Raw genomic sequence first — 19,952 nt, 5'->3', positions numbered from 1 at the left:
CCACCTAGTAGATGTGTACCTCCCCCACATCTGTTACTGAAGACTTCTGGGGTGACAGTGTGTTAGTTACTTTTCTGTTGCTGTGATAAAACACCATGACCAAAGCAACTTACAGAGGAAGGGTTTATTTGCGCTTACAGTTCCAGAGGGTTCAAGTCCGTCATGACGGGAGTATAGCACCCAGCAGCAGGCATGGTGGCAGGTGGAAGGAGCTGGGAGCTCACATCCTTTCCAGGAATTAGGCAACAGAGACAATGAACAGGAAGTGGAGCAAGACTGTAAACACTCAAAGCCCGCCCCCAGTGACATCCCTCCTCCAGCCAGGCCACTCCTCCTCAACCTCCCCAACAGCATCACCAACTGGGGACCAAGTGTTTAAATAGCTGAGCCTATGGGGGACATTCTCACTGACGCCACTGCAGACAGCATGTCCTCTAAAAATAAGGATGTCTTTTATTGCTTTGTTAATGTTTATGGTGGTTTGAATAAGAATGGCTCCTATAGGCCCATAAGGAGTGGCACCATTAGGGGGTGTGGCCTTGATGGAGTAAGTGTGGCCTTGTTGGAGGAGGTGTGGCCTTGATGGAGTAGGTGTGGCCTTGTTGGAGTAGGTGTGGCCTTGTTGAAGGAAGGTGTATCACTGAGGGGGGCTTTGAGATTTCAGAAGCTCAAGCCAGGCCTAGTGTCCCTTCTTGCTGCCTGTGGATCCAGATGTAGATGTAGTATCAGCTGCCTGCATGCTGGCATGACATACTTTCCACTGTGACAATAATGGACTAAAGCATCTGAACTATAAGCCAGCCCCAATTAAAGGTTTTCCTTTATGAGTTGCTGTGGTGTGACTCAATGGGCTACACTACAGCTTCCATGCCATGATTTTTTTTTTTGTTGTTGTTGTATTGTTTCTTTGTTTTGTTTGTTTTTCTCTTAAATTTGGTTTTGATTGTGGGGGAAGGTTGCAAGGGCAGAGGGCAAATTCAAGCAGACAGAGAGATAAGGGGGATCAGAATACATGATGTGAAATCTACAAAGAATCAATAAAAATAAATAAATAAATAATTGAAGAATTAAGTTTTATGGTGAAAAAAAAAAGAGTTGCTGTGGTCTTGTGGTCATGTGTATGATCACAGCAATAAAACCCTAATTATGACAATGTTTATATCACATAATTCTTTTCATTCCTACTGTTTGGCTAAAACTTCTTGGAAATTTAATATTGTTGGTGATAATTCCTTTCATTGTCTTTAGCCTGTAAGAAGAGCACCTCATCTGAAGGAAGATGTTCTTTCTATGCTTGCTAATATTTTCATTACAGAATGATGTCCTGGAATTTCACCATTAAATCCACTGTTATGTATTAAAAGCATTATTGGCTTTAGCTCTGACCTAGTTTATCTTTTAATTACATTTTGTTTATTAATTGATTAATTAATTGTGTGTGTGTGTGTGTATGTGTGTGTGTGTGTGTGTGTGTGTGTGTGTGTGTGTGCTCATGCACACCCACAGGATTTGTGTGTGGAAGTCAGGGAACAGCTTGTAGGAGAAGGTTCTTTCCTTCCACTGTATGAGTCCTGGAGATCACATGCAGGTCATTAGGCTTGGCAACAGGGCGTTGTCTGTGAGCTGCCCTGAGGCCCCTGACCAAGTCATTCTAAAATCAGGGACAGTGAATACCTGGGCTATATTCTGGCTCCTGCCCCTCTTAGACCCATGTCAGATCACTAACCCATCCCAGCATTGGATCCTCACTGGAATTTACGTTCGAGATAAAAATCTGCTTGACACTCTAGTTTCACATGATAAAGAATTTGCCTCTCATTTAAAGTGTTAGGTAGTCCACCTAACTGAACCCAGACTATCACTTTTAGCAAAAGGGGGCATTTGGAAAGCAGAAAACTGCCCAGTCTCACCATGTATCCTTGGCTGACACAGGGGACTGTGGATGCTAGTTTTTTTTTTCTCTTTTGGGGGGCCCACCACCCACCTCCCAAATAAATCCACACATGGAAGCTTATTCTTAATTATAAATACATGGCCTTACCTTGGCTTGTTTCTTGCCAGCTTTCCAACTTATATTATCCTATCTATCTTTTGCCTCTGGGCTTCTCCCGTTCTCTTACTTCTGTAAATCTTACTCTTACTCCGTGGCTGGCTGTGTAGCTGGGTGGCTGACCCCTGATGTCCTCCTCCTCCTCCTCCTCCTCCTCCTCCTCCTCCTCCTCCTCCTCTGGCTACTTCATTTTTCCTCCCAGATTTCTCCTATATATTCTCTCCGCCTACCAGCCCCACCTATCCTTTCTCTTGCTTTGCTATTGGCCATTCAGTTCTTTATTAGCCCATCAGGTGTTTTTACACAGGCACAGTAACACAGCTTCACAGAGTTAAACAAATGCAACATAAACAAAAGCAATACACCTTAAAACAATACTCTAAAACAATACAACAGGGGACAGCCACAGGAGTCTGTGGGGATCACCCAGGGCAGCAATTCTTATGAGACGAGAAATCCATGCTAAAGCTGCAGAGAGGGCAAGCAGGCCGGAGCTGTGCCAATGGAAAGACCAATGCTTGCCTCTACAAATACTGGGGCCTCTGTGCCTACGGTTTCTAGAGAGCCCTCCTCTCCTTTCCTTTCTGCCTCAATCCCTGTGTGCGTGCCTCTGTGTGTGTGTGTGTGTGTGTGTGTGTGTGTGTGTGTGTGTGTTGCTCTAGACTTAGCGCATACTAGGTAAACATGCTGTCAGGAGCCACATCTCAATGTCTTCATCCTCAATCCCTGATGCCCTGCTTTGCCCGGCAGGCTACTCCCTCTGCGGTCCTGAACGCCCTCTCACTGACTTTGCACACACAATTTGTTACCTAGCAACTGCCAAGCCTGAGACCAGTGGACCAAGTTTCATCTTTCTTGTTATTCTTGGCAAAATGACAGGAAATAGATTAAAAGAGACTTTTACCTCTGAAGAGAAAATAGACTCGTGTTCTTCCTGGGATAGGCTTTATGGACTTAGGGACTGGAACAGGTATCTATTTAAATGTTTTATTTTGGGAAGTACTTACTCACTAACTACTGTAATATTGGTCTGGAAATAACCCATGAGGTCACCTGGTCACCAGCTCTTTATTTTCCAGGTAAGATGACTACTCTAGATGAACACTGGAGCTCAAGGGCCCTATTTCTGTTATTGTAGCAATAAAGACCATTAAGAAAAACTTCCGGTCCAGAGAATAGAATCTCTAGCCTGGGTGGAGACCTCACATTCCACTTGGGCTAGGGCTTTAAGAGGGCCAAGGGATCACTAGGAAGCAGCCTCACCTTAAGCCACACCAAGGAGTAGGCAGAATAATTTTTCTTTTAATGAGCATGGTGATTTGAAAGAAAATGGCCCCCCAAAGGGAGTGGCACTATCAGGAGGTGTGGCTTTGTTAGAGGAAGTGTGTCACTGTGGGGGCGGGCTTTGAGGTCTCTTTCGCTCACACTTCCCTCAGTGTGACTGTCAGTCGACTTTCTGTTGCCTGCAAGATGTGGCACTCTCAGCTCCAGCACCACGTCTGCCTGCACGCTGCCATGCTCCCCGTCATGATGATAATGGGCTGAACCTCTGACACTGTACATGAGCCACCCCAATTAAATGTTTTCTTTATAAGAGCTGCTGTGGTCATTGTGTCTCTTCACAGCAATAAAAACCCAACCAAGACCATGAGACTCTACACTTTTCCTCCCAACATTCCTGATCACACCCTCCCCCACAGAGTCCCCACCAGCCACCATGAGGTTTGAGGTTTGGCTGGGTCTTCTCATCTTCCTGAGGTTTGAGTCAAAGGCACAACTTCTCCTTTTCTTTTCTCTGCCTTTTCTCCCTGATGCTTTGGGTTTCATAACTCTCTCAAGGCTCCCTCCCCAACGTGCGGTGGCTTGTTCACCACATGTCTGACCATGGCTTTTTCCTTTGCTTCCTCCCATCTCCCTCCTCCGATGGACGGCTTGTTGCTGTGCAAGTGCAGCTTTTGAACTCGAATAAAATTGTCCTTGAGCGTCTGTTTGGGTCAATTCTTCCATTGTTTTGTTAGTGAAACTAAGAACCCCAAGGAAGGACCCTAGTTTTCCTTCATCATTTCTACCAACAATGTTGTCTAAGTAAAGACAGCATCGTGTCAGCTCAACAGGGTCAACAGGGTTCTTGCCTAGCACACCCACACCCCTGAATTCAATGCCCATCATCATCATCATCATCATCATCATCATCATCATCATCAACAACAACAACCACCACCAAAGTATTGTTTTTCCTGGTCTAAGATGGGAAATGATGATTTCGACTTTATATGCTTCAAACTATTGCTCTGTTGAAAAATTTTCAGTTCAGCCCAAGAGCTGGCTCAGCTGGGAAGCACTGGCCGTGCAAGCCTGCATTCAGTCTCTAGGACCCATCAACAATCCAGCTGTGATAGAACACATCTGCAATGCCAACACTTCTACAAGATAGAAGACAAAGAAAGGAGGATTTTCCTGAGGCCTGAGGGCCAGTTAACCTGCTGCAGGATGCAGTGCAGTAGAGCCATGGTGAGAGAGACCCCGAGGCAGCAAGGTAGAAGATGAAAACCCACTCTCGAAAGCTGCCCTTGCAATGTGCTGTTAGAATGGACTGTTAGAATCCAACCTCTGCTCAGGCCTCTTCTCACAGACACTGACAGGAGCCTGCCGGCAAGATTGTCCAGCTAGCTGACTTGCTGGTGCCGTGACATCTCACCTGGGAAGTGAGTTTATATCAAAGGGTACCACAGCTTGGCTTCTGCCCACTTCCCTACCTTCTGTCTGGGGAGCAGATAGCCTGGCTATAGGTTCCTCCTGTGAAATCTCCCTCTCCTCAGGGAGCAAGAAGAGACTTCCTCTTGTGCCACACGGGCCCTGGTTCACTTTAGACCTCTCACCATTGTGTCTGTCTCTGATGGGGCCTGAACTCTCCTCGGAGACCCCACCATGCTGAAGCCTTCTGTCTGTCTGTCCAGGGCATTAATAACTCTTCTAACCAATCCTTTAGTTCACAGTGATCCATCTCACTGTCCCACAAGCCATCCGACACATCCAAAATCTAACACATACCCTAATGCATGTACATGACATGTACATGCACACACATACACAGTAAAAATAGATACATGAATTTCAAACATATTGCAATAAAAGAGTGAAAGTGAAGAAAGCTGAGTGCGTGGTGTATTTTGCTAGGCAACATGGTAGTTTTCTGTTATTTGGGACAACTTTTCAAGTATTTTAGAGGCTAATAAAGTCAAACATAATTCTGCTTGCAAGCTCTAACAGAGTCAATATCTGTATTTATAATAAGACATTCACTTTGCTGCAGTGTACTTCAGATGGTTCAGGTTCAGGAGAGCCTGCTGAGCTACAGTCTGGTGCTCTATCTGTGCTCATCCCATGCCTCAGGTGGCCACGTACATGGTATGATGGGCTGCGTATCTCCCTAGGACCGTTCTGCAGGAATTTCTCAAGGTTCAGTGTACTTCAGAACACAGAAAAGACACCAGGTGTGCCCCAATGAATAGACGCTGCTACAACTAATTCTTCGAGGAATTCACTTCACTTCTTGTGTTTTCAGGGTCACATGCATTTCTTCTGGAAGCACAGCCCTGCTCCCTGTGAAGGTGGACGCGTGACAGGTGACATGGGGGTCCCTCTCAGGAGCAAAGAGCTTGAGGAGATGAGCGCCTCTGCTTCTTCCACCACCCACAGGCGTGCAGTCGAGGCAGGTTAATCATCCCTCCTCAGAGAGCCTGGGTTTATGGCTTCTCCCCACCTCCTCTCCCTCTACACGGGTAACCTCTCTCTGACCCTGTTCACGGCAGCGCTGCTCATGAGGCAGAGCAGGCCCAGGGCTACTCATTACCTGGCTGTGAGGAAATGCCAGGGTCTAAGCCAGGTGACTGAGGTAAATGGCAGGTTGAGTATCTCATTACTGTGTTTAACAACAGTTCTGAGCATAAAATATTCTTTCAGGCATGCTCGGCCTGCACTGCTGGGGCCAGTCCAGAACCCGATTTATACATTATTCTGATTTTATTACTCAGTGTGAACTCTTTCTTGGATCCCTAGGTATCTGGAGACCTCTCCTGCTAAGTCTTCCCCTTCAGCCTTTTAATTGACTGGTGGGTCAGATGTGATCCAGTGGAGAGGTTAATTCCTTCTCTTTGTCTGTTTCCCCCACTTCTCCCTCACTCCTTTACTGTCTCTCTCTACCCCCTCTCTCTCTGGAGCCAGATGACCCTCACTGGGGTCCCCGGCTTGCCCATTCACTGACAGCACATGTCTTTGAGTTGTGACACGTCAGTTTTCTCCTTGGCGAAATGGAGTAACTGCTTTTGCCACCGTTACCGTGACCATCAAACGGTATAAAGAAGGCGGCAGTCAAGGGCAGCCTCAGGATCCCCCACAGGAACCTGCAATTCCTCAGAATCAGACAGCTTTTAAAAAAGAGGAACTTTGGCTGAGGAATTAAACACAGCCCAGACAGAGGACAATTAAAATGACCAGAGCGCATAAGCCTGAGTGAGCATGAGAATAAGTGGGAGGAAGAAAAGTGAAAACCAAAAGTAAACTCAAAACCATATTTGTGTGTGTGTATGTGCATGTGTATGTTTGTGTGTATTCATGTGTGCACAAGCATGCATGAGGTAGGTGTATGTGGTGTTTTTTTTTGGGGGGGGGGTGTAGATCAGAGGACGTCAGATGTCTTCCTTGATCATTCTTCAACTTAGTTTTTTAAAAACCTGGTTTTTAGGTCACTGTATTTTATGTGTATGAGTGTTTTGCCCACATGAATGTATGCATACTACATGTGTGTCAGGTGCCTGAGGAAGTCAGAAGAGAGCACTGGATCCCCTAGACCTGGAGTTACTGATGGTTACTTCACCTTTTGTGACAGAGTCTTTCACTGAATCTGGAGTCCAGGGATTTGGCTAGGGGAGCTGGCCAGCAAGCCCCAGGGGACCCAGATGTTTCTACTTCTCCAGCACTGACATGATAGACATATCTCTTTTCTGTAGGTTCTGGAGATCTGAACTCAGGTCTTTGAGCTTACAAGGTAAGCACTTTATTGAGTCATGTCTCCAACCCTGAAAGCCACATTTTTATGCAAGAACCATAGTATAGATTTCTGTTGTATAGTACATAGAAAATACACATTGAATGTTCCTAATTGTTCATCTGAAAATCAGACTTTAGCTGAGTGTCTTGCAGTTTTACTCAGGGAACCTGGCAGTCTCACACAGCTGAGTCTCTTGAGCAACCTGCTTCTGCAGCTGCTGGCCCAGCCCCTGAGCAGGGTCTGCATAAAACCAGAGAAGTGAGCTTATGGCCTATACGGTCTTTTCCTACGAGAGTAAAATTCCCTGCTTCATCCTCTCTTCTGAGCTTGGCATCTTACTCTTAGATTTCCACAAACTGTAAATACAAACATCCAAGGCATAGATACTTTAGGTAAGTTGTATCTGTGCTGGCTGTTCTTGGTTGTCAAGGTGATTATATCTGGAATTAACTACACCCCAGAAATGGAGGGCACACCTGTGAGAGATTTATTGCTTGGTTTGAAGTGGGTAAATCCACTTCTGGCTTGGACCTTTGGGGTAGGAAGACAAAAGTCTTTAATTTGGATCTTGAGACTGGAAGACACACCTTTAATCTGGGCCACACTTTCTGCTGAGGTCTATATAAGGACAAGAAAGAAGGAAGCTTTTGCTCTTTGCCTGCTTGTTCTTGTCTTGCTAGCAAGTCCATCCCTTCACTGGCATGAGAGCCTACTTCTTCAGCTTCCAGTCTCTACTAAAGACCAGCTGAGACATCCAGCCTTGTGAACTGAGCGATTTCTGGATTCTTGAACTTTCCATTCATAGCCAACCATTGTTGTGTTAGCTGGACAATAGCCTGTAAATGATTCTAATAAATCCCCTTTAAATACTATATATAGGACACACACACACACACACACACACACACACATAATATATATAGGACAATTCTATATATAGTTAAATAAAAATATATAATCACAATTAGGACACTGTTGTCAGGGCTCAGGAAGGCTGGAATGCTAGCCAAAGGCTGGTAGGGGATTCAGGCATTGGGGCTGAATATATATAAATATATATTATATAATATAGATATGGGATTTACTAGAACACCTACATATGTATCTACAGATGGATAGAGAGGGAGGGAGGGAGATTCATTTTATAAGTTCTGTTACTTTAGAGAACCCTGACAAATAATACAATATCATCATTTATACTTGACTGTAGAATACTGAGGAGAGAGAGAGAGAGAGAGAGAGAGAGAGAGAGAGAGAGAGAGAGAGAAAAGAAGAAGAAGGAGGAGGAGGAGGAGGAGGAGGAGGGAGGGAGAGAGGGAGGGAGGGAGGGAGGGAGGCTGGTGGAAAGGGGAGGAAGGGGACCTGAGGCAGGGCTCGGGAATGCTAGCCACATACTTTGCCTATTTCCTAGGCCTGTCTCAGTCTATTGTTCTCTGCCAGGCTCAGCCAGGTATGTTATTTGTGTGTGCTCTCCCTGCTTCAGAGGAAGAGAAATGTCAGGAACGGCCTCGAGGGCAGCAGCGTTCACACTGTAGTGAAAGCGGGTAGATCTTCCTGAAGACAGCAAAGCCACTCATGTCCCCTTGCTGCGGGAATTCCTCGGCTTGGCACTGCCTGACAGAACTTCCTATTGTTAATCCCACTGGGCGAGAATAAGACCTCTGCTGCAATGTTTGAGCCAAATTAGAACAGGCTTTGTTAAATGCCGGCCAGGACCATGGGCACTGGCCAGGTCCATACCCAGGATTCCCAGAGTGTGATGCCAAATTACACTGATCAGGTGCTTACAAAGCTATGTACTTCCCACCTTCTTCAGTCAGGGGCAAGCATACACTCTGATGTGCTTCCTGACTGTGCACCTCCCACCTATGTGTGATCAGGCACACATCCTGTGAGGCAACCATGCTTGCTTGGAGAAGCAAAAACACATGGCTTGTTATCTTACATGAACAACAGCCCCCAGTATTCCAGGAAGTTACCTGTTCTTGGGCAAGTGAGACTTACAGGTTAGAGGCATTTTGGTTTTATAGATCTCTTAAGCTTAGTAATTTAAACTTAAAACATAACTTTGGTTTGCATATTCCTTCCCTGAGTTGTATCCTGAGTCAAATCCTTGACTCTGTGGTAGATACCTGTTCATACTTGGATCTAATAACCATCAGCCTAATGACACCAAGATGGGAATTTATGTATGCAATTAAAGAATTAATGGTGTGAGGGACAACAGTGATTAATAGAGACAGAAGGACCAAAGGCCCTGTGATGGCTGGCATCAGAGTTACTATCCAGAAAGAGCCCCAATAAGAATGGGTACCAGCCATTTATTTCATCTTGGGTCCCCTTTTTGCAATTTTTTTAAAAGTACATATCTCTAATGGTTTCCTAGTGGTTTGCCTAGAAACAAGAATTTTTCTTAAAAACCACAAAATAGCCTCCTTGTTTTACATAGGGCAGGCCAAGTGCCTTATTGTATTGTAGAACTATTTCAGTTAATGAATCCACCTGTTGATAGCTCTGGGTCATTTGTTTTTAACAGGCACCTTTCCTGGTATTCCAATAGACACTGTAGGTAGCATTTTGTCACCTTTGCCAGAGAGTTTCCTCTGGACCTAACATTCCAGCCTTTGTTGAGGATAAGGGGAGATGTACTCTCTTCTGTAACTACTTCCTGCTGAAACAAGGACATCATTGTCAGGGCCCAGGAAGGCTGGGATGCTAGCCATAGGCCAGAAGGGGATTCAGACAATGGAGCATTCATCAGAAGCATCTTGTTTGCTGACCCTGATGAAGAGACAGTGAACAATCACTTCATCTGGACTGGTTCACATCAGCTTTCAGCAAGTCCAGGGCTTGCAGCTGTTTGGAGCAGTTTGTAGTCCACAGCTGATTTCTGGATGGGGTCTGTTAACTGGGTGGAAATCTGCTCTTAATCACTGAGCCATCTCTCTAGCCCCTGAAACTTTTTTAAAAAGAAAATTTTGGAGGTTTTTTGTTTTTGATTTTTTTTTTTGTATTTTCAGACAGGGTTTCTCTGTATAACTACCCTGGCTGTCCTGGAACTCTCTTCTCTCTCTCTCTCTCTCTCTCTCTCTCTCTCTCTCTCTCTCTCTGTATATGAGGCTGGCCTCAAATCCACAGAAATCTGCCTACCTCTGCCTCTAGAGTGCTGGGATTAAAGGTGTTCATTACCACTGCCCAGTGGAAGTTCCAGAGGACTCAGATTCAATTCCCAGTACCTATATGGCAGCTCAAAAGTGTCTGTAACTCCAGCTCCATGGGGTTCTGACACCCCCACACAGACATACATGCAGGTAAAACACCAAAGCACCTAAGATTAAAAATCTCTCAATTGTGGGATCCTATAATATAAAAAAATAAATCATGTACCTTTTTTACTTCAAGAGGGCACAGTCACAGTCTAGACAAGACAAGAGCAAACTCCAACTGTGTAAATAGCTCAATGCTCAACATCTGGGACTCACTCACAATTTTCTGGGCTCCTCCAAGGGGCCTGGGTCACCTTTTTAACTCCATCCTTGGCAGCATATGCAGCCTGCCTTCTAGGCTCCAGCCAGATCCATTTTATTGAGATTGTTGTTTCTGGTGACTGCTATCACATGTCAACAGCATTTCCCAAACTGCCAGAGTCCCTCCCCTGGTCTCTCTATAGGAACTCCAGCCCTGCTACACAGTGCCAAGTCTCAGCTTCTCTCCATGACCCCTTCATGCCTTTAAAACCAGTACCACCTGGGTGAATCTAAGTTGCAAAGTTTGGCAGCCAGCACAAAGTATATTTTGTATATGAACATTCTTGTATATGAACACAGGGAGGTACAGCTTTAATACCTTATTAAACAAGCATTGTTTTAAAATCCGGTCTATTATAAACTTTGTGGTGGTTTGAATAGGTATGGCCCCCATAGACTTGTGTGTTTGAATGTTTGGCCCACAGGAAGTGGCACTATTAGGAGGTAGCCTTGTTGGAGGAAGTGTGTCAGAGTGGAGGTGGGCTTTGAGGTCTCAGATATGCTCAAGCCATGTCCAGTGTGATTCTCAGTCTCCTTCTGCTGCCTGCAGATGAAGATGTAGAGTCTCATGTCTGCCATGTCTGCCTGCATGCTGCCATGTCTTGCTATGAGGATAATGGACTAAATGTCTGAAATTTTTTGTTGTGGGTTTTTTTTGTTTGCTTTTTGATACAGGACTTCTTTGTGCAGCTCTGGAGCCTTTCCTATAACTCACTTTGTAGCCCAGGCTGGCCTCAAACTCACAGAGATCTACTGGCCTCTGCCTCCCAAGTGCTGGGATTAAAGGTGTGTGCTACCACTGCCCGGCAAATGTCTGAAATTTTAATCCAGCTGTAATGAAATATTGCCCTTTATAAGAATTGGTGTGGTCATGGTGTCTCTTCATCGCAATAAAAACTCAAACTAAGACCAACCTTGTTTTTGTTATTTTGTTTTCAGAACAAAAATTATCACACAAAAATTCATCCTAATCCCAAATACCTTGGAGGCTTGTCACTGCCTCCTTGGTTGGTTTATGCCATGTGGTCTCCTTTAATCAAGATGGTGGTGAAGTCACATGACATCCACCCTCTCCAACCCCAGCAAAGAAGGCTGCCAGCCACATAGTTGTCTCCATCCTGACGTGGGTCATCAGTTCAGATGGCAGCAAGTCATGTGTCGCTTACATCCCAAGATGACATCATATCACAAGATTACCTATGTATAGATTTTTCACTACCGACCCCTTGTGTTGTGAGTTTTAAATTAACCTCTCTGTTACAGATTTTATAGATTTTAACCATACCCGATAAACTTACAAATCTTGAGGTACAGAAAGTTCACATAATAGTCTTAAAAATCTTGAGATAAGCTTTATATCTTAGTGTGGTAGTTTGAATGTAATTGCTTCCCATAACTTCATAGGGAGTGGCAATATTAGGAGGTGTGGCTTTGTTGGAGTATGTATGGCCTTGTTGGAAGAAATGTGTCACTATAGGGGTAGGCTTTGAGGTTTCTTATGCTCAGGATTTCACCCAGTGTCTCAGCCAACTTCCTGTTGCCTTCTGATCAAGTTCCAGCCAGCACCATGTCTGCCTGCATGCTACCATGCTTCCTGCCATGATGACAATGGACTGAACCTCTAAAACTGTAAGGGAACCACCTCAATTAACTGGTTTCCTTATAAGAGTTGTTGTGGTTACATGTCTCTTCATGGCAATAGAAACCCTAACTAAGACACTTAACAAAAGAAGTTTTAGGCAGTTAAATGAAACCAATCATCATCTTTTTTTGGGGGGGGGGCTCTTTTGCTTTGCTCTCCTCTACATGTCACAAAGTCAGGTAGATCCTCTGACATAGGACACAGAAGAAACTTTTAAATAAACATGCTTGGGTCTAGAGGAGGGAGAGCCATAACCCAACTCCAGAGCTAGCTTTTCAATAATGTAGAACAGCATGAAACAACTTTAATATCATCCATACCCAAAAGACATTTGAATTCCTGCTAACCTTAGTCCAGTGACCAGAAAGCTCAGAGATAAGATTTTCTAAGCCCTGGCCATCAAAGCAGCCATGGGAAGCAGTGGTGGCAGTGGTTTGGCAGCCAGCAGTGGCAGAGACAGCAAAAACAAAACCAATAAACACAGAACACAGAAAGTCCAAGATACAGAGACAGCAAAAACAAAACCAAAGACAGGACAAACAAAACACAAAACCAGACCAAGAACCTCAGGTGGGAGGTGTGACATCTCACTTTTTTCCCTGGACAGGAGAGAACTGAGTCTTATTGAATCCCGTATAGATTACTATCCCAATAGAACCAGATGTCACAGAAAATTACTAAGACTTATTGAGGAGGGGGCAGCCTCTGTAGATGTTTGCTGTTTTTCTCAGCATGGCACTTCACTCTGATAGTCCATAAAACCAAGGTATGCCTTGGAGTTTTAGAACATCTCAAAGTGTATAATTCCTCAGGTGGTCCTCCAGCCCTAGAGCCCTGGAATGAGGTCTTGCTTTAGAATTTGGGTGGGTGGTCTGATCTCGCTGGGGCCTCCAGAAAATATTAATTCTACTGGGCGAGAATAAGACAATTTTTTGAGCCACATTGAAACAAGCTTTATTAAATACTGGCCAGGACCATACCTAGGATTTCTAGAGTATGGTTCCAAATTATATTAGTCAGGTGCTTATAAAGACAAAACCCACAAGGCTAAGTACTTCCCACTGTCATCCAATCAGGGACAGCATATATCCTGAATTACTTCCTGCCTATGTGTCTCCTAGCTATGAGTGATCAAGCACGCATCCTGGAGCAGCCATGCTTGTTTAGAGAAGCAAAACCATGTGGCTCATTATTGTACATGAACAGCAACCCCTATTCCAGGAAGTTATCTGTTCTTGGTTAAGTTGGACTTACAGATCAAAGGCATTTTGTTTTCTAGATCTCTTAAGCACAGTGATTTAAGTTTAAAACATAATGTTAGCCATCATTCTACAACAGTGGAAATGTCTGGCTCTGTCTATTGCAGTAGGCACAAGTCCTGTTTTGTGACCAACCAGGAAGGAAGGAATTTTTAGTTTTACTTACATTTCATTAAAATTAAACTTCAAATAGTTGCATGCTGCTTCCAACTCTGAACTCAGAATTGCATACTACATCCCTCACCATCTTCATGGGCAGCTTTAGGCAAAACTTTCACCTCTCAGAAACTGGGCTCTTCTATCTGTAACATTAATGATGGTTTGTACTCCACAATGTTGTTACAAAGCTTTTATGAGAAGAGGTGGGTAAAGCCTTGAAGATCTGTGATTGGTAATAAATGTAAACTTCAGGAAGCAGCTCATTTTAGCTTACTGTAATTTTATTTACAGTTTTTGTTTTTGAGTCGGGATCTCACTATATCCCTGGCTGACCTGGAACTCACTGTGTAGCTGCAGTTGGCTTCAAATTCAAGATTCTGCCTCACTGCTACCATTACTGGCTGATTCACAATTTTTTATATAGAACATCAATTTTTGAAAGAAACTGGTGGGAATTAAAATGGTGTAAATAAAAGTGTCTTTCTTGTTAGTAAAAAGTAAAGTGTAGGAACTCATATAGAGGAAACATTATTTTTATACACTTTCTGGGCTAAACTCTATTGGTCATAAGTTAGTAAACCATATATGAAAATAACTGTATATTGAGCCTACCGAGATGACAGACTCATTAACATTCCATTCCTTGCTTAGTGGCATTCTTAATCTGGAACTGGAGAGGAACTATATTTAAAAAAAAAAGAAATCAAATTTAGATGGAGCATAATGTCATTAAAAATAGGGCAGTGAATATCAATGTGAGCACAGCAAAAAAATTATGGAGAAAGACACAGAAGTGACCTTTGTAAAAAAAATAGTATAATAGAAAAGCTAAAAGAAAGTGACCAAATGGAAGTGTAACAACTAATGGCAATTGTTGTTTGAATATAGATGGTCTTTTAATAAAAACCCAGAGCCAGATATCATGATGAAAGCTGAAAGATCAGAAAAGCAGAGCAGTCAGTCACTAGCTCTTACCTCTACGAAATCCTCAGCCTCAGGAGAGTGAGTTCCTGCTTCCTCACGACTTATATACCTTTCTCTGCCCTGCCATATTACTGCCTGAGATTAAAGGCGTGAGTGCTTCCCAGGCAAAGGCATGCGATTTCCAGTGCTGGGATTAAAGGTGTGTGCCATCACTGGGGCTCTGTTTCTCTCCTATACTGGATCAATCTCATGTTGCCCAAAGTGGCCTTCAACTCACAGAGCTCCTGACAGATCTCTGCCTCCCGAGCGATAGGATTAAGGGTGTGTGCCATCACTTCCTGACCTCTATGTCTAATCGAGTGGCTGGCTCTGTCCTCTGATCCTCGGGCAAGTTTATTAGGGTACACACTGTATCACCACAGGCAACCACTGACTATTGCTGAAACCCAATGTCAAAGAAGAAAAGAGCTTTACTCCAGCCTGTTTCTAAGTCATTTGGAAAAGTGATTTAGCAGAATTTCTCAGATTTCAATGTTATTAAGATTTTAATATTATTATTATCAACAACATTTAACAATGTTAGTAAGTTTTAACTTAGTAGCTACAATCCTTTTAGAATATTTGGCTATAAAAAATATACATTTGAGCCGGGCGGTGGTGGCGCATACCTTTAATACCAGCACTTGGGAGGCAGAGCCAGGCGGATCTCTGTGAGGTCAAGGCCAGCCTGGTCTACAGAGCAAGCTCCAGGACAGGCACCAAAACTACACAGAGAAACCCTGTCTAGAAAATATATATACATTTGAGTAAGCTGTAAATGCAGAGCTGTGAGAACAAGCAATTAGGACTCTGATTTTATAAAATTTAATTTAAAATTATTAATTTTATTTAATTTACTTATTTTTTGAGGCAGTGTTTTACTTTGTCACCAAGACTAACTAGGAATTCAGTATGTCAAAGTAAAAGAATAGAGAAAACACAGAGAGAGACAGGTAACACAACAAAAAAGATGTACGTTTGATATTGGTGAAGTGGAAACAGAAGGAATTCAATGGGAAAAGTTCAAAAATACAATTGAGCTAAAAACAGAACAAGTACGTCTCTTCAGTATAGATTTTGATGGTTCTATTATCCCTATCAACTTTTGTATTTGACTAATCAAGTTTTATTTTATTGGTCTTTGCTCTCTTCTAGTCTCTACACTCTGTTTCTAACATTTTATTGGTTATCCTCGGACTTTAAAACACAGAGGTAATTTGTTTGGGCTTGAGGTGGAAGCACACAGGTTAGGGTCTCATGTAGTCTACACTGGCCTGGGAGAGATGATCATCCAGCTTCTGCTTTCTGAATCTTGAGATTTTAGGTATACACAAGCATGACCGGTATTTAAAGTCTTATTCTAGTAGGTGTCAGAGGTGCTTGCTAAGGAGAAATTATCTTAGATACACACCAAGTCTTCAGGTGGAATGAGACCACAGGATCTGTCAGGGTCAGACATCCACGAAGATCATTACAGATGATGCATCCTTTTGGGAAAACTCTTAAAAGATAACTCTTCAGGACAGGATGCTAACTTTGTGCAAAACAAATAATAGACGATGCCCGAACCCAAACCAAACTAACACAAAACGAGGCGTGGCAGCTTCCTGGCAGGATTCATAGGTTTAAAGGTGTTTTGTGATTGCAGGCTGTGTGTGGCCTAAGCTCTTCAAACAGGGGGTCCACACAACACACTGTGGCCTCCCAACCATGAGGTGGGTCTAGGAACACCCCCCCCCCATACACACACACACACACACACACACACACACACACACACACACACATGCACACACTTGTTACCTCTGAGAATTGTATGACATTTTAATTCTCTAACGCTGGAGGTATTAGGACATGAAATTTTAAAAAACTTAATATTTACTGAGATTTACTATGTTCTAAGCACAATGTCTCATCACTACTTTTCTGAATATGGTTTATAAAATTCCCCAAACATAATTCTCTTTCTGATATGGAGTGAATGCATCGATTAACTCACAAGTGAGCAAATTAGCAAGATGATAAAGTCGTTTGAAGAGTATTTTGAAGAAATGAACATGCAGGTACTTAAGACAGGTATTAGAATTAGATTGTGCTTTGTAGCCACAAGACGACAAAACTTCTGAGCTCATCTTTTCCGTCCTACTGAAACTACTTTAGGTTTACTGATCTACCTGTAAGTTAATATGTAATTCCACTAAGTCTAAACTCTTAGTTCCTGTATGAGTCATACAAAAAGCTCTGTACAAAAGTCAAAGGAATTCTGCACCCATAGTTTAATGATCCATGAATGAGCGGGGTTAAATAATGACCCAATGTGTCACCAAAGGCATGTCCTGAGTTCTCTTTGCCTTAGGTCCAAGTTTTACATAGCTCTTAAGGAATTTATACTGGCATTCTCTAGAGGAATAGATCTTATAGAATATATCATTATACAACGGAAGCAGTAAAAGACCCAAGTCTGCATTATTTTTCTCTATTGAAATTCTCATTTGTAAATTAAAAATGACTACATTTAAGTAGCTACCTGGCTTTTGCCTTATTTGTCTTACATGGCTGATTTCCATTGTGTTGGACCTGTTGTTTATGGGTGTGTGTTTGTGTTTGTAGTGATGTTTGTGTTGTACTATATGTATATATGTATGTGGTGTGTATACCTGTGTGTGTGTGTGTGTGTGTGTGTGTGTGTGTGTGTGTGTGTGTGTGTGTGGTGTATGTGTTTGTGGTGTGCACATGAAGACCAGAGGAGGATGCTGGGTGCCTTGCTCTGTTACCCTCCCCTATTCCATTGAGACAGGGACTCTCCCTGAGCCTGGAGTAATCCTGGTAGCCAGCAAACCAAGGGGCTCTCTTGCTTCTCCCTCCACAGCACTGAGGTGGTAGTCACACTGCCACACCAGCTTTTTATGTGGTGCTGGGAACTGAACTCAAGACTTCAAGCTTGCACAGCAGACACTCTCCACTGCAAGCCATCTCCCTGTCCCCTAACTTACAGGTTCTGCCTAATTCTTCAGGCAAAGGGAACCAAGACAACGCAGAAGTGTACCGACGAAGACTCAACTTTACTTTCTTATGTACACTTTCTCTACTCCTCTTTCTCAGGCTTAAGCTGGTTAACCATGTCATACTTCTCCAAGACTCTGGGCCACTAAATGCTGTTGACTATTATGTGTATTGCACAAGAGAGGTCACAGTAAGTTGCTTAACACTATTTTGGTAAAACAAAAACAAAACCCTTTGATTCTTCCTGGTAACCCTGACCCAAGCTCTCAATTCACCAAATGCACTTGCACTTAGGAAGGAGTTACAACCTACACACCATATCTTGTAAAGGTGAAGTCCATCATCACTCTTAGGAAACTGAGGCCAGACACCCAACTTTATTAGATTTTAAATATTCCAAGTAAAGCACAACAAATGGCACTAAGTTAGATACAGACCCTTTCTGGTGTGAGACGGAACTCTCTGCTCCTCCAGGCAAGGTGGAGCTTGGCTGCCAATTCCATTGTTCCTCAGTATATTGAAATCTATCTAACTCTTCAGACTTTGGGCACATTGTGAGACTGTTAATAGTGACTGTCCTTGTGCCTGATAGTCTGATTTACCACTTACCACAGAACTCACAGGACCATTTTATCTTATTCAGTTTCTGTTGGCACTGATATTGTTTATGGGAAATAAAGATAACAAGATTAAAGTCAGGGCCAAGTTGCATAATTTATTATGGTTGGTTATCTTCCTCAATTTCTTCTCACTTTATCTTTTATCAATTTTTTGGAGACAGGGTCTCACTATGTAGCCCTGGCTGGCCTGGAACTTGCTAAGTAGACCAGGTTGGCCTTGAACTCACAGAGATCTGCCTGTTTCTGCTTCCTAGGTATTGGGATTAAAGGTGTGTGTCACCAGACCTAGTACTTCACCTTTGTATTTGAGACAGGATGTCTCACCGAACCTGAGGTTCATGATTTTGCTACACTGGCTGCCTGGCAAGCTCCAGGAATCTTCCTGTCTCAGCCACCCAGTGCTGGGGTGGCAGGAACACACCATGGCACCAGCTTTTTATATGGTTGCTGGGGACAGGAAATGTAGGACCTCGAGCTTGTATGACAGGCACTTTCCTGAGCAAACCACCTCCTAAGTCTGAGGTTTACTCTTTTCTTGATATTTGCTTGATGTCAACTTCAAATAGGATGAAAACAGATACCTCCCCCACATTGCCAAAAACTTTCCAGGACCTTACAGAGAAATTTTAAGGTCAGGTTCTGTCCCAATTTTCTTTCTCCCGCTCCCCCACCCACTTTTTTGTTTGTTTGTTTGTTTTTCTAGACAGAGTTTCTCTGTACACTTGGCTGTCCTAGAATTTTCCAGGCTGACCTCGAACTCACAGCGATCTGCCTGCCTCTGCCTCCTAAGTGTTAGGATTAAAGACATGTACTATCATGCCTGGCCAACCCCAATTTCTGATTTATAATGAAATCTCATTTTTTTTCTTAAATTGAGATTTGATTTTTTTAAATTAGTTTTTCCTATTTTATTTAATTATTACTGTTACATGAATCTATACATATATAAATATACAAATATACATATATAAATATATAAATATACAAATACAACTCACTGAGTCCATTCACTACTGCATATATATACTTTTGGGGTGGCCAGTTGGTATTGAATAACCAATTAGGGGACTCGTCCCTGGAGAAGATTGAGTCTCCCTTTCTCAGCAGTCATTAATTACCTGTAGCTCTTCATCTAGGGATGGGGCCTTGTGAGAAACCCGCCCCCCATGATGCTGTAATGTCATCTGGTCTTGTCATTGCTCAGGTCTTGCTTAGGTGACCATATTGTCGAGATTTCGTGGATGAGTTTCATTGTCACGTACAGGAGACACAATCTTGAAACAAATACCCTGGTCCTCAGCTTCTCTTTCACCTTGTTCCCTGAGGCCCACATGTAGGGCTGTGTTGTCTGTGTGGCAGTTTGGGCTGTGTACCTGGGCTGGTTAGTTTTTTGTCTACTTGATACAAGCTAGAGTTAACTGGGAAGAGAGGTCTTCAGTGGAGGGAAAACGCTTTCAGCAGATTGGCTGGTAAGCTAGTCTGTGGGACATTTTCTTGATTGATGTTTGATATGGGAGGACTTGGCTTTTATAAGAAAGCAGGCTGAACAAGCTATGGACAGTAAGTAGTGTTCTTCTATGGTCTCTGCATCTGTTCCTGCTTCCAGGTTCTGGCCTTGACTTTCTGTCACGATGGACTGTGGGATGGGAATGTACCCTTTCCTTTCTGAGTCGCTTTTG

The sequence above is a fragment of the Peromyscus maniculatus genome, chromosome 19, assembly GCF_049852395.1.
Source record: "Peromyscus maniculatus bairdii isolate BWxNUB_F1_BW_parent chromosome 19, HU_Pman_BW_mat_3.1, whole genome shotgun sequence".
Taxonomy (NCBI): domain Eukaryota; kingdom Metazoa; phylum Chordata; class Mammalia; order Rodentia; family Cricetidae; genus Peromyscus; species Peromyscus maniculatus.
Note: the sequence above shows the minus strand (reverse complement) of the source record.